We start from the raw sequence: 16810 nt of genomic DNA on the forward strand, positions 1-16810 counted from the left end.
TTGTAAATGCATTGAGTTGACATCATGCATCATATATTGATTCATTTGTAATTGATTTTATTGTAATATCTTAGTGAGCCAACCTACACATTTGGTCTTAGGTTTTGGTATATATGTAATATCTCCTTTGTGAGATTATGTAGAAGCATGTGAAAAAAGAATTGTAACAAGGTAAATGTGAATATAAACAGAGCTATACACACAGACATCATTTGAAGATTAAAGGAAGGTTTGAAGTAGGCAAATCAAAGCTTAACCGGTACTGAATCCAGCATATAAAGATGTTATTTTGAACAATACAATATCATTGGATTTAACCATCCAATTGTAGTCAGTGTGACTCCCATTTTGTGATTGAGCAGTGAGCTCTAGGAAGTTGGCCTTTCTACATGTGCAAACCCCATTTGTACACACATACTATATGCAGTAGTATCATCTAATTGTGGGTAAGGTTTCCCACCATGGTTTTTCCCCTTACAGGGTTTCCATGTACAAATATATGTGTCATCTATTGTGGATATTATTTGTCTTTCTATTTCATGCATTAAACTTTACTGACATTGCAATTAACTATTAAAACTGTCAACCGGCATAAAGTTTGGTTTACCGGTATTATGCACTAAGTTTGGTTAAGTTATATTTGGGTTAAAATTAATAGACAACTGATTCACCCCCCCCCCCCCCCCCCTCCCTCTTAGTTGCCTCCGGGTCCTAACAGGGAGGATATAAGCATGTATTTCATACTTGGATTGCCTAAAACACCGAGAGGGAATGATTCTATATTTGTGATAGTGGATAGATTCACAAAGATGACTCATTTCATACCTTGTAAGAAGACATCAGATACATTACATGTAGTAGACCTATTTTTCAAGGAAGTAGTGAGATTGCATGGATTACCTAAGAGTATAATTTCAGACAGAGACACTAAGTTTGTTGGATATTTCTGGAGAACACTTTAGAAGAAAATGAAGACAAATTTGAAGTTTAGTTCTACTTTTCACCCACAAACTAATGGACAAACAAAAATAGTTAATCGGATCTTGGGAAATTTGTTGAGATGTTTGGTTGGAGATAAAACCGAAAGTTGAGACTTGATTCTTTCACAAGAAGAGTTTGCCTACAATAATTCAATAAATAGGAGTACCGAAAGAACACCATTTGAGATTGTTACCAGAATACATCCTAGAGGTATATCAAAATTAAGAGATATTAGCAGTGAAGACCGGAGAAGTTCAGAAGCATAATACTTTGCAGATCACATGGAAGCCTTGCATATTCAGGTTAAGCAACATTTGGAGGACATGAACAACACGTATAAGGAGAAGGCAAATGAGAAGAGGAGATATAAGGAATTTGAAGTTGGTGATGAAGTGATGGTGTATTTGAGAAAAGAAAGATTCCCGGTTGGAACTGATAACAAATTGTAGATGAGAAAGTTTGGAACTTGCAATATTTTGAGGAAGTTCAGTTCCAGAAATGCATATGAAGTGGCATTATCAGACAGTCTGAGTATTTCACTTGTGCTTAACATGGCAGATCTTCATGAGTATCATGAACCAGAATTCAGTGAGGACAGTATTGCAGACTTGGAGAAACAGTTGCCCTGGAAGGAACCGGATCAGATTGAAGACATTTTAGACAGTAGGATTGGGTGTAGTACCCAGAGCAGTCAATATAAGAAGTATCTTGTAAAGTGGAAGGACAAACCAGTTGAAGATTCATCTTGGATTTCTCAAGAAGAGGTAGACCGCTTTGGTTTTTCTCTGACCCCAGCAAAGTGAGAGACTCACATTTTCAACAACCCAGGATGTCTGATGCAGGAACATCCCCAGTTCATGGCAATCTTGCATCAACTAAAAATATTTTCCTTTCTGTTTATAGTTTCAACTTTTCTTTCTGTATGTCCCGGTTTTGGCTCACCAGACCCTGTGGAGTTGGATTTTACTTGAAGACATAATCATCTTTCTTACTTCCAAACCGTAGAGAATTTGGATCATTTTTCGACAACTTATCGCTATCGGTTTACATGACACTTTCCTGTTACCAGGTTATAGTTTCCTATTACCGATTGCCTAGACCTATTTGCATTGGTGATCTACCAGACCCTTTTCATAACTTGCGGAGAGTTGATTCTGATGTTCCTTGGAGTGCGGCTGACCTTTTCCCATGATCTACTTTTCATCCTTTGGATTTTCCAAAGGAATCTCTTGGCGGAGGCCGACCTTGTTTGTTTTGCATGTTAGGTCTTGTTCTTTGGGTTTTGATCCTTTTTTGGGCTGATCGAATCCCTTTGGATCGTATAAATCATTGTAATTGAGCCTTAGTGTGTAGAATTAGTAGAATCAAGTAGTTAGACTAATAATAGAGGATAGACCTTGAGATTTGAGGTCCTGATTGTGACCTATTTTGTACTTTAAGCATGTTCTAGCAAGCCTCTGAGCTGGTTTTGTATAACCCGGTTGTTACCAGTGGGTTGTAATTAGTTTTCATGAAATAAAGAAATTTAATCCGCATTTCCTCCATAATATCTTTGTGTTTCCATTGTGTTTACTCTTTCTAACCGGTCCGGATTGATCTCTTTGAGGTCCCTCCTAATCGATGACTACTTCACTCCCCCTCTCTGTCCCTCACACACACATATACACACACTCACTCTATCTCCCCCTCTCCTTGTTTCTCTCTCCCTCTCTCGCTCTCGCTCTCTCCCTCTTTCTCTCCTAAAAAACTCTCTCTCTCTCTCTCTCTCTCTCTCTCTCTCTCTCACACACACACACACACACACACACACACACACACACACACACACACACACAGCCTATCTCATGAGGATTTCACTTAGTGAACTTGGGTTATATCACATGCGTTCATGGCATACTAAAGAATCCCCCTATTTTCAAAAAATATTGCCCTAAAATCCTTTTTTATCACCCCCTCTTAATACACAACCTGAATTAAAAGCCCTCTTATTTTCACCAAATATTGTATTTTTTATTGCCCGAATTAAAAATCCCCCCTATTTTCATCGATAGGCAATATATTGTACCCTCATTTTGGAGATATTCAACCCCCCAATATGAATGCATGTGGTATAATATTGCCTAGCCAGTGAAGCCCTCATGGTTTATCTCTTTCTCACTCCCTCTCTCCTCAACCCACCTCCACTCTCTCTCTCCCTCTCTCTCTCTCCCCCCTCCTCTCTCTCTCTCTCTCTCTCTCTCTCTCTCTCTCTCTCTCTCTCTCTCAACCTCTCTCTTTTTCACTCCCTCTCTCCTCAACCCACCCCCTCTCTTTCTCTCCCCCTTCCTTATCCTTCTATCTTGAGCTCTATCTCCCTCTCTCCCTCTCTCCCCCTTCCCTATACCTCTATCAAGCTCCCTTCCCCTATGTCTCCCTCCTCTCCCTTCTCCCTCTCCATCTCTCTCTTAGTAGTGTGTATGTACACGTGTATATAAGTGTGTATGCATATGTATGTGTGTGTATGTACATTCATATAGTATGTGTGTATGTGTGCATGCATATATGTGTATGTGTGTGTACGTATGTGTGTGTATGTGTATGTGTATGTGTATGTGTATGTGTATGTGTATGTGTATGTGTATGTGTATGTGTATGTACATATGTGTATGTGTATGTGTGTATGTGTATGTATGCATGTATGTATGTATCATGTGTATGCATGTATGCATGTGTGTGTGTATACTTATGTGTATGTATATATATATCTGTGTGTGTGTGTGCAGAGAAAATGTGAGTGTGAAAGAAAGATGATTGAAATAACAAAGATTACAACCTAACACACACAAATTATTCAAACACAAGATTAGGGCGCTAAAAGGGAATAAACAAAGCATAATTGATGAAAACAAATAGAAATGCAAAATCCATTTTGTTCCTTTGATTTGATGTTTGCTGGATTTTGTGCTTCCAAGGGTGCTATATGTGCTCCATGATGATGAGTATGGAAACTGGATTAAAATGAGTGAAAATGGATGTGATATGTAGTTTCAATTGAGAGTGAGATGAGTAGTGAATTCAAAATTATGATGGTATGGAAATGAAAGTGGATAGCTAAAATGACATTATAATGGTATGAGGATGTGAAAGTGGATGGATTGTGAAGAAAAATGAGGGGATTAAATAGGCCAAATTTGGGAGAATCATGCAAATGAGACACTTGTCCTTGAGAAGGGAAAATGTCATGGATACAAATGACATATGTTTGTAAGAAGGAATGTGTTATTTGAAGGAATGGCATGTGTCCTTAAGGACACATGCCTATTTGATAATGAGACACTCAAATTGAAATGTTCTATTCCAAAAGAGATTACAAAACAAAGATGTTCCCATGGTTTAGGATATTTGGGATATTTTCCCATATTTTAGGAAATATGGTTCCCCTAAAAAAATGAGGATATTTATATGACTTAGGATATTTGGGATATTTTCCCAAATTTTAGGAAATATGGTTCCCCCAAAAAATGAGGATATTTCCATGAAAGGATATTTGGGAATACACACATATGGGGTGGGAAAGAGGTTGGAAGGAATAAAAGGATGACTAAAACACAAGGTAAGTTAATGGGTTAAGTTAGAGGAGGAGTTCGATCAAGGTTAAAGTTAGGAGACATGAGGAAATAGAATTAATTTAATTAATTAATTCTATAAGGTATATTAAGAGGAAAGGACAAAAATGAATTAAATAGTCAATCCATTCATTTGATTTATTTAATAGAAGAGAATAAATTTAATTAATTGATTGATTTATGATTATCAATTAATCAATTAAAGGAGGACAAACACCTATGTTAATAGGGATACCTTGGTTGGAAAGTTATCTGCTTTTGAGATTGAGGAATTTGGACCTTCAGGAGTTGCAAAATATGAACCTTTTGTTCATACATCTACATCATCTACCGGCAAGAGTGATTGGAAATATTTATATGCTAAGAAACAAGAGGAAATGAAGAGAGAAGATGAAGAGTTTGAGCAACTTGAAGCCTTATTTTCTAGAAAATTACGTAAGGGTCGAACAACAAGTAAGTATGAAGGAAAATCACCTTTTAAATCTTTTGCATGTAATAAGATAGGTCATTTTGCATCTAGATGTCCTGAAAGGAATTCAAGATTTGAAGAAAGATCTAGAAGATCTTTTAGGCCTAACCATGATTATCAGAACAAGCATACGTATAGGAGAAACAAAGACAAATCATGCTACTATGTGCATGAAGAAGGTGTGATTGATTTTGATGATGAACTGATACAAGATTTAGTTAGTGGATCTAGCAATGGAAATGAATGGGTATTTTTGGCTATCAAGGAAGATGATCTAGTACCTGAAGAGAAGGCCCTTGATGCTAAAATTGAAGACAAGGATGAATGGGTGATAGACAATGGATTTTCACATCATATGACTAGAGATAAAAGGAAGTTTATATCTTTGCAAGAATTTGATGGTGATCTGGTTGGATTTGGAGATGAGAAAGCATGCATGATCAAGGGAAGAAGAACTATATCATTGGATGGTAAACATAATACTGATAATTTTTATTATGTTGAAGGTTTAAGGCATAATCTTTTGAGTGTAAGAAAGTTGGTGGATAAGGGTTTTCAATTACAGTTCAAGGATGGAAAATGCAAAATTATCAATTGATCTGGATTGGAGATTGCAACTGGTACTCAGACTAAAGGTAACATCTTTCATTTGAACTCTGGTGAGAAGACATGTTTGATTGCACAAATTGATGAAATTTGGCTATGGCATAAGATGTTGTGTCATATGAATTTTGATTGTATTGTAAAGATTAGTTCAACTAAGGCAGTTAGAGACATACCTAATATTAAGCCCTATAATCTGGTATGTAAGGAATGTCAAATGGGAAAGCAAGTTAGAACTTCTTTTAAGAGTATGCAAGAAAAATCTAATGATGTTCTTGATCTTATTCATACTGATTTGTGTGGTCTTGCTAGAATCAAAAGTTTTTGGGGTGATAGATATTTTATGCTAATCATTGATGACAATTATAGAATGATGTGGGTTACTTTTCTAAAGGAGAAATCTGAAGCATTTGAAAAGTTTAAGATCTTTAAAGATAAAGTTGAGATAGAGATATGATTGAAGATTTAATACTTAAGGTCAGATCAGGGTGGAGAATTCACATCTGGTGAATTTAACAGTTATTGTTGTTGGCATTTTTTATGATTGATGCTGTGATTGTCATCGATGGACACACACTTCATTTGAGATCACTTTTTGTATGTATGAGTTAAATCTCAACTGGTATTTGTTCCAACCGGTATGATGTATTATAGTCTTTAGACTATCGGTGTTTTGTAGAAAGTGTTTACCAATCTCAAGCGGTACGAAGCAGCACAACTCATATTTCCCAGTCTTCATTTTGTCAAATCGAAAACCGGTATTTTGCTTAAATAGGTATTTTGTATGAACCGGTAATACTCTGTGATGAGTTACCAACCGACATTTTGTGATGAGTTACCATCCACCGATTGTTTGGCGGTGCCGACACTTTGGCGGTGCATTTGTGTCATGTTACCAAAAGTGTCCAGATGCATTGAACCTAGGAAATTGTATTGTAATCCTATTGGACCGACATGAAATCAGATTCCTTTATAAGGACATCATGTCTAGGGTTTTATGTTGTTGCTAGGGTTTAAAGTGTTTGATGAGTTTTTGTAAGTGTGAATATAGAAGAGAAGTTCAGGTCTGTGAGAAAAAGTAGAGTGTGAATGTGTTGAAGACTGAAGTAATGCTGGAATGCATTAGGAATGAGCTATCAAGGATCTAACCAAGCAATCTATGCTATTTTCTAGATCACTCACTTGTTGATTACTCACATCTTCGACAAGTCTGAAGCCCTTAACTGGGTAGGCCCAAAAAGCCTTTTGTAAATCCTCTAACAAGGTGGTTCACATCTATGGATCTAAAATCCTCTAGCAAAGTAGTCTTTAATCAGACTTATCTCCTAACAGAGATTGAGATTCCTAATAGGATCTGTTCTAGTAAAGAACATTGTATGACCTTAACCGGTCTGGTTCCTATTCTGTAGATAGTTACTTGTGAGTTTCATCTCACCGTGATTTTTCCCATTTGGGTTTCCACGTCAAAATCTCTTGTGTTATGGTGATTGTGCTTTTGTGGGTGAATGCATTATTTTCTATTTAGTTTGCATGTGTGCTAACCGGTTTGTTTGCTAAACTGTTTTACCAGTTTACTGCTAGACTAGTAAAGTGTTTAAGTACAGAGATTTTTGGCATACTAATTCACCCCCCTCTTAGTATTCATCAATTGGTATCAGAGCCAACCTTTCTATAAGTCTAATGACTTGGAAAGAGATATGGGGGAATACACTATGAGGGAACTTACTCATCGGCTCACTCAGTCTGAGCAAGCCTATGATGAATTTATGGTCAAATATAAGGCCTCTCAGGCAAAAAGGAGAGAACATGCTGAAAAAATGATGGAGCTAACTGAAAATAGTTCCTTTGATGAAGCGGACATGGAAGCCCTAATTCAAGAAGTAGAAAAGTTGAATGAATCCAATTCCAACCTGAGAAAAGAGTTGGAAGGAATGACTATTCAAATGTGCCAAGAGCTTGAGAACCGGAGGAAAGCTGGAGATCTGGTAAAAGACAAAGATCATGAAATCTCCAAGCTGAAGCAAGAGATCAGTGTACTTACCGCTCACCTTCATGAAAGCAAAATGGAAATAGAAGAAGTACAAGGTGAACTAAACATGGCTACTTCTGAGAATGCAACCTTGAAGGAATCCAATGCTGCTATTTCCAAAGAACTCACTGAGTCAAAGGAAATACTTGCCAAATTAAATAAGAGTACTGTTAAGCTAGAGTAGAAGCTTGAATCAGCTAAACCGGTAAAGAATACCAATGGAATTGGTTTCTATGATTATGAGGAACGTGAGACCTCTGGAATAAAAGATGGAGCATCAAAGAAACAACTGACATCAAAGGATAAAGGTAAGAAAAAGTTTAAACCTGTTTTCTTTAACTGTCTCAAGGAAGGACACACTGCTAATGTATGTAGAAGTAAGGCTTACAATAATTTTCCTTACTTTATAAACAATGTACCTAGATCCAATAAGTTCAATGGTAATTGTTATGCATGCAACAAGTTTAGACATAGAGCGTCTGAATGCAGGTCTGTTATGAACAACACTGGAAGATATCCTCAGAGGACTCAAGGAGTTGGTCCGGAACTGTTTGTGAACTGGAATCCCAACCGGTTTAATACCTTTAATCAATAGTCAGGTAGCGGTGGCTATCAAGCGGCAACTGGATGGAGAGAAAACTATTTGATTTGTCATTGTCATGGTCACACTGCTGCAACATGCAGGAGGAAGAACAGTAACATGAATAATGGACCATGGAGAGCACCTGGAATGGTCTGCTATCATTGCAACAAATTGGGTCACATTACCAGATTCTACGGAGAAGAAAGAATATATCAAATGACATACCGGTCACTCCAGAAGGAAAGATTGATATTGAAACTATTCAAGCATATATGAACAAAACCTGGAAAAAGAAACCAGGAGTGTTGCAAGAAGAACCGGCTTATGCACCTAGTGTGGAAATTTCAGAATCGACAAACTAAGCATCAGAAAAGCTTAGGGGGAGCAAACGGTGAAATATCTTCAACCCTCGGTTGACACTGGTAAAAGACAACCGGTATGAGATACCTGTCAGTCGGTAGAAGACCAAAAATGGTAAAAGGTAAATTAGGGTTTACCCCCTAATAGTGGAGCATTTATTATGGTAGGTGGAGAACCTATTTAAAAGGAATTTTTTAAATCATTTCCCACTTATCATTTTTCGAGTGAAGAAGTTTTTCAAGTTTAGAGAGAAGAAAAGTGATTTACACTGCGATTCAAAGAATTTATCAAAATCCTAAAGAAGAATCTGAGGCAATCATCTGTTGGAGAAGTGCAGAATGCAAAGTGGTATTTCAGTAACCGAAGGAGTGTGAAGCGAAGTTCAATTTTTGAAGCCCTAAATTTTGATCTACGAAGGTATTTTTCAAAATTCCCTATTTATCATGGCTTCCGCATCACATGCTAGCTCTACTTCACCCATTGATTCTATGGACTTTATTCAACGAAAGTCAAAATACAATGCCCTGTCTCAAATACCCACTGGTGTTATAGTAGAAGAAGGCATTTCTGATTACATAGACTATAAAATCAAAGACCTAGGGTCTCTTGTGATCCACTCCCAGTTAAGTTTGTTCTGCACGAAGGATAAGAAGATTAAACCAGAATTCATCATTCTGGAAAAGAAGAAACTTCACAATGCAGTCTATTTTCTTGAAGAATTTTTGGATGATCACATTTGCATTATTCTAAGTAGGGTACAGGGTGATAAGATGTACTTAGAATGGATGCATGATATCACACCTGAAGCGGTTCATGCCGTCACCAGTTTCTGTAACACAGGGGAAGTGCCAGCCCTAAGGAATGTCAGCAAGACTGAAATGTCCAAGCTCACTGGTTCAGCGAGCGACTCACATGGAATGGCTATCAGCTCAATCAAGGACGATCTGGTCAAGTATGCCTACATGGTGATAGTTTACCAGATGTTCTCTGCTAGTAGAATTAATTTTGTCTCTACTGTAGCAGTAAATGCCACTTACAAGATGATCAAGGAAGATACATCGTTTGATCTGTGCACTTGTATGCAAAGACAACTTCCGTTGAATCTTAATTCGATCAAACAGGACAATGCACCGAGATTTAAATTCGGACAACTACTGGTTGGGTTGTTCTTTTACTTCCAAGGCTACTTTCTAGGAGTAAGTGACATTCAATGGTCTACTGACCAACTGGTGACAAAGAAAATCAAGGAAAGTCTACAAGCGGTTGGAACCGGCTATCCAGAAGTGCTGAACAAATACTTTGATGAGTTCAGATGCAATATGAGCCAAAGGATAAGAATATCCGGTGATATAGTCAAAAAGTATGGGGAAGACATCTTCTTCACCATCAAAGTAGATGAATGCATAATGGAGGCCATTGAGCCCAGACAGGAAGAAGTGGAACCAATGGGATATGAGGTAATGAATGACATGTTAGATGGGTATGCCTCTACCCTAATCGCCTCGCCCCTTGATCCTAAGGCAAAGAGAACCGACACCTATTTGGAAAGGGTTACACCAGTTGTAGAACCCTCAGTAAAGAAAGGAAAGGCAGTACCTTCAGCATCGGCACTGGTTACTGCAGCCAGTCCCAACGTGACCAAGTAGTCACTAGCTAAGAAGAAACCAGAAGCAACACCTACCAAAGTCTTTGAGAGGAAGCAAAAGACAAAAAGCAATACACCGGACTCAAAGGACACTGTCTCTGAAGAAAAGCCTAAAAAGACTAGGCAAGCAAGGAAAAAGAAAAAGAGTGAACCGCCATCATCTGCACTGGTAAATATTGATATTTCTTCTTACAAACCTTTGACACATTGTCAAAAAACTATAAAGAATATTAGGAGAAAATTGGTGAATGATTTAATTAATTGTTTTGATGACTTCAATGATGATGAAAAGGAAGAAGTTGAACAGGAAATCATTAAGTATTTGTGTGTTAATGACCAGTCACCTTCAGAAATTACATCTGAGACATCGGATTCTTTGTATAATTCTTTAGACAACAAATGGCACATTTCCATAGAGAAGAAACAAGAAATAAGGGAGAAAGTATTTGCCCAATACTTTCCTGACCTGTCCAATTCTGAGCTATTTGAAGTCATTAACCAAAACAATGGGCTCTTCTTCACTAGAAGGAGAAGACTCTGGTTATTAGAAGGGAGAATTGATGATGTTGAAAAAGACACTCATCTTCATATGACAACTGCTGTACATACTCATGAAGTGCGTCAAGCCAACAAGAAGGCTGAGCAAGAACCAGAAATATCAAAACTGGATGAAGTATATGATAGTGAAGGGGAACCAGTCACTGAACAAATAGAACCCATTTACGTTGACGCCTTAGATGGTGAAAAAGTTACTCAGGGTACACCATCAGAAGGAACAGGAGAGGAGAAGCAGACAGAAGAAGAAAAGAAGCAACAGGAAGCAAAAAAAAAGAAATAGGCAGATGAAGAGGATAAGAGAAAAGAGGAGGAAAAGAGGAAAGAGGAAAGAAGAAAGAGGAAGAGGATAAGAGAAAAGAGGAGGAAAAGAGGAAAGAGGAAGAGGATAAGAGAAAAGAGGAGAAAAAGAAGAAAGAGGAAGAGGATAAGAGAAAAGAGGAGGAAAAGAGGAAAAAGGAAGAGGATAAGAGAAAAGAAGAGGAGAAGAAGAGAAGAGAAGAGGAAACTAAGAAACAAGAGGAAGAGAAGAAGAAGAAGGAAGAGGAAAAGAAAGAAGAGGAGAAGTGAAAAGAGGAAGAGAAGAAACAGGAAGAGGAGAAGAGGAAGAAGGAAGAGGAGAAGAAGAAGGATGAAGAAGAGACAAAGTGAAAAGATGAAGAGAAGAGACAAGAAGAAGAGAAAAGAAAGAAAGAAGAAGAGGAGTAGAGAAAGGCTCAAGAAGATAAGCAAAAAGCCAAGGACAAGGAAGCAGTGGTAAAGAGCACACGGGTGGAGACCCCAATGGCAACCGATAGTCAGGCTAAACTAGTTGACATTACTAGTCCCATTGACCTCCAGTCTGTAAATGAATCAGAGTTGCTGCAGAGCATTAAGGTTGCTCAAGAACACCTGGAAGTGATACGGAGGAAAAAGGAGCAAGATGTGATCCAAGCTGCGGTGGACACTCTTACTGGTTTGATACCTGGTACGAACCTTCCTAGTACCGATTCCTCACTTGCACAATTGAAGCTCCTATGCACAGTTGTAGAAGACAAGGTACAAAGTTTGGAAGAGGTTGCAGAAGAAAATGCCAAGAAGAAACATCAAAAGGCTCTGGAAACTACCTTGGTGAGAAAGTTAACAGAGCTCTAGTCTGATCTTCAGAAGGCATAGAAGGACATTAGAGATGCACTGGATGAGGGCAATATACTACTCAGCAAGATTTGCCAACCTCATTTATTTTGTGATGATGTGCTCACTCAGAAGGACAAACTACAAACTGATATGCAGTCATTTATTAGCACCTTCAAGATGCCATATGACTCCACATATGGCCAAACTGCTCACCGGTTTCAACTTTAGTCTGCAAGAATCGAGGCAGAGATATGCAACCAGACATGAAATTTGCAGGAACTTCAACTGGTCCTACTGCCAAGACTGTAAATTCTCCAGAAATGCTACCTCAATATAGATGCCCTAATGGTTACTCAAGACATGAGTACCATGGATGTCATGGAAGAACAAGTCTCCTAGATGCAGATAGAGAAAGAGGTGGCTACCTCCCTTCTTGAGTCATGGTCCTTATCCATGAAGCAATTTTTGGAGGACTTTAAATCAGTTTTTGACAAGTTTTACTCTTTACTGTCATAAACACTTATTATTTTAATACTAATGAAACAGGGGTTAGTGTTGGCATATGCACACTCCAATGAGACATTGTAGGTGATTGAAGGTTTTGTCATTGATGGAAACCTTACAGTCCTATGGCACCGGCAAGGCATCATACCAGAAAGGCATTACACCGGCAAGTTAGTGCACTGGCATCAGCAGATCACACTCTACACCAACACTCAGGACACTGGCACTGGCGCAAAGAAAGGAAGTATACCGACACAGAGGCCGACAGGATTTTGTTATATTATATTATGTTTATTATTTTGTTATATTATATATAAAAGAGATCATTATAGACATTTTGAAATGAAGTAAGAAAGAAGTTAAGAAAGTGATGTATGCGAAATATTAAGGCAGACCTATTATGCGAAATATAGGTTAAAGGGTTTATGTAAGAAGCAGAGCAGGAATCGGTACTGAATCAGGCATTATAGATGCTATTGTAAAGCAGTACAAGATATTGGATTTGTATAATCCACATTGTAAGTTAGTGAGACTTCCCATTTGAGCAATGAGCTCTAGGCAGTTGGCCTTCCTGCATGTGCAGGTCCCTATTGTAAGTAATATTCTCTTATTGGCCAGTGAGTGGATATTGTGGGTCACAAATCCCATGGAGGTTTTTCCCACACTGGGTTTCCTTGTTACATCCTTGTGTTATGGTGTGCTTTTCATGTGGATGTTCTTAATTCTGTTTATTGCATTATTTCTTGCATACTGGTACACTGCTATAATATGTTCTACATGTTTTAAGATAAGAAATTATGTAAACCGGTTAGATACTGATTCACCCCCCCCTCTCAGTATCTGTGGGAATCCTAACAGTTAGTCTGCAATGTTAATTTTGATGTTTTGATGTATACTTTCATGTTATTTCTATTAAGGAGTAGTATACATTGTATTTTCTGCAAAAGGGATAGTGTATATGCTTAGGGGGAGTAATTTTGATTATGGCATATTTTTGTTGTAAAACACTTAGATGTCAAAATTTTCCTAAGTGTTGCCATCAATGCCAAAGGGGGAGATTGTTGGCATTTTTGATGATTGATGCTATTGTTGTGCTCTGTGAAGTGTACCTGTACTTGCAACCACAATGCACTCAATAAATCATTGCAAGCATGGTTAGTAGATTAAATCAATGAAAAGTAAAACCATAGCTAATTGACTTATTGCCTCCTAGTAAATGCAAGTATGAATTTTGCTCTCAGATCTTAGTATGCAAATTCCAGTGACTTGACTACACTTAGATGGAGGATTTGAATGATTAAGATGCATGATCTAGCATGATAGCATGATTAAGCTATATGAATTCATGATTATCCTAGCATGATGAAGCTAAGAGCTAAGCTGAAATGAGCATGATAACGTTGCTAAAGATGATAAGCTATAAGCTAGATGCCTATAGTAACAATGCAAATGAGATAAAATTGAGCATGAATTAGTAAAGTAGTTGAATTTGTGAATTGGCCATTTGTTCTCCAAAATAGGGTCTATTTATAGGATTTTCCAAGGCTAGGGGTGAGTTGGCATGAATCAACGGTTGAGATTGATCTGAAGATATCAATGGTTAAATTGGAGGAGGATGGCAAAGGGGGTTGGATTAAAGGGAACACTTAGTGACAAGTGTCACAAAGGTTATAGAAGATGTTGGATGAAAGGGGACAAGGTGGTAGGTAGAATGGGTTAGGTTTAGGAGTGGTAGAAGTTAGGAGAATTTGAATTTAAAAATTCAAATATTAGGAAAATGGCTAATTAATCTCAACAACTCATGATTTGATTTGTTTTAATTAATTAGGGAATTAGAAGAAATGATTTTGGTGGAGGGAATTAATTAATTTGAATTAATTAATTAAAGGGGTGAAATGAAATGAACCTATTTAATAAATCCTTAGATTTATTAATAAGTAGATGAAAAGGGAAATTTAATTAAATTGGGGAGGAGAGATTAATTAAATAATTGCTTATTTAATTAATTATCTTCAGACCATTTTTAGGTGTATACAGCTATGATTGTCATTGATAGACACACACTTGATTTGAGATCACTTTTTGTATGTATGAGTTAAAGCTCAACTAGTATTTGTTCCAACCGGTATGATGTATTATAGTCTTTAGACTATCGGTGTTTTGCAGAAAGTGTTTACCGATCTCAAGCAGTATGAAGACCCCAAGCGGTTCGAGGATCTCAAGCAGTACGAAGGAACGAAGCAGCACAACTCATATTTCCCAATCTTCATTTTGTCAAACCGGCAACCGGTATTTTTCTTAAACCGGTATTTTGTATGAACCGGTAATACTCTTTGATGAGTTACCAACCGGCATTTTGTGATGAGTTACCATCCACCGATTGTTTGGCGGTGCATTTGTGTTGTGTTACCAAAATTGTCCAGATGCATTGAACCTAGGAAATTGTATTGTAATCCTATTGGACCGACATGAAATCAGATTCCTTTATAAGGACATCATGTCTAGGGTTTTATGTTGTTGCTAGGGTTTAAGGTGGTTGATGAGTTTTTGTAAGTGTGAATATAGAAGAGAAGTTCAGGTCTGTGAGAAAAAGTAGAGTGTGAATGTGTTGAAGACTGAAGTAATGCTGGAATGCATTAGGAATGAGCTATAAAGGATCTAACCAAGCAATCTGTGCTATTTTCTAGATCACTCACTTGTTGATTACTCACATCTTCGACAAGTTTGAAGCCCTTAACTGGGTAGGCCCAAAAGCCTTTTGTAAATCCTCTAATAAGGTGGTTCACATCTGTGGATCTAAAATACTCTAGCAAGGTAGTCTTTAATCAGACTTATCTCCTAACAGAGATTGAGATTCCTAACAGGATCTGTTCTGGCAAAGAACATTGTATGACCTTAACCGGTTTGGTTCCTATTTTGCAGATAGTTACTTGTGAGTTTCATCTCACCGTGGTTTTTCCCATTTGGGTTTCCACGTCAAAATCTCTTGTGTTATGGTGATTGTGCTTCTGTGGGTGAATTATTTGCTATTTTGTTTGCATGTGTCCTAACCGGTTTGTTTGCTAAACCGTTTTACCAGTTTACTGCTAGACTAGTAAAGTGTTTAAGTACAGAGATTTTTGGCATACTAATTCACCCCCCCCCCCTCTCTTAGTATTCATCAATTGTGAGAAGCATGGGATAAGGAGACACTTATCTGCACCCTAGACACCTCAACAAAATGGAGTTGTGGAAGGAAAGAACATAACTATCTTGGATGTGGCTAGAACTATGATGATAGAAGCTAGTCTGCCTCATATCTATTGGAGAGAAGTTGTGAGCATGATGATATACACATTCACCAAAGTTCATATCAAAGGAGACACTGATAAGACACCTTATCAGTTATGGTTTGGTCATACCCCTACAGTTAAGTATTTTAGAATCTTTGGTAGTAAATGCTATATTAGAAGAGATGATTCCATTGGAAAGTTTGATCCTAGATGTGATGAAGGAATATTTCTTGGTTATTCTAATGAAAGAAAAGCATATAGATGTTATAACAAAAGATTGCGGAGAATTGTGGAGAGCACTAATGTCAAGGTGGATGAGCAGAACAAAAATCAAATCAGAACTTATGGGAGAGAACCGACAGTGGAAATGATTATAACTGAATCAGTAGCAGCTACACCAGAACAAAATGTTGAACCAATTACTCCGATACTATCAACAAATTCAACAGTAACTGAAGATCACAGAAGAGGAACAAAAAATTAGAAGACTCCTAAGTATGTAAGGTTGAATCATTCAAAAGATTAGATCATTGGAGACAAGAACAAAGGAGTGATGACAAGAAGAAGGTTGGCAGCTGATGAGGTATGTTTATTTTCTCATGTTGAATCGATATCGGTAATTGAAGCATGTAAAGATGAATGCTGGATGAAAGCTATGGAAGAGGAATTGGATCAGATAAAAAATAATAATACATGGACTTTAGTTCCTCGGCCTAAAAATAAGAATGTTATTGGAACTAAATGGGTTTATAGAAACAAATTGAATGAAGATGGACAAGTTGCGAGGAATAAGGTTAGATTGGTTTGTAAAGGATATTCTCAAAAGGAAGGAATTGATTATGATGAAACCTTTGCTTTGGTAGCTAGGATTGAAGTTGTAAGATTACTTCTTACCTATGCTGTGCATAAGAACTACAAGGTTTATCAAATGGATAAGTGTGCATTTCTGAATGGAGATCTTGAAGAGGAAGTTTACATTGAGCAGCTTGATAGATTTTCACTTTTAGATGACAATAACATGGTTTGTAGGTTAAGGAAAGCTTTATATGGATTGAAACAAACCCCTAGAGCTCGGTATGCAAGGTTGG

Source organism: Cryptomeria japonica, chromosome 5 (assembly GCF_030272615.1).
Source record: "Cryptomeria japonica chromosome 5, Sugi_1.0, whole genome shotgun sequence".
NCBI classification, from domain to species: domain Eukaryota; kingdom Viridiplantae; phylum Streptophyta; class Pinopsida; order Cupressales; family Cupressaceae; genus Cryptomeria; species Cryptomeria japonica.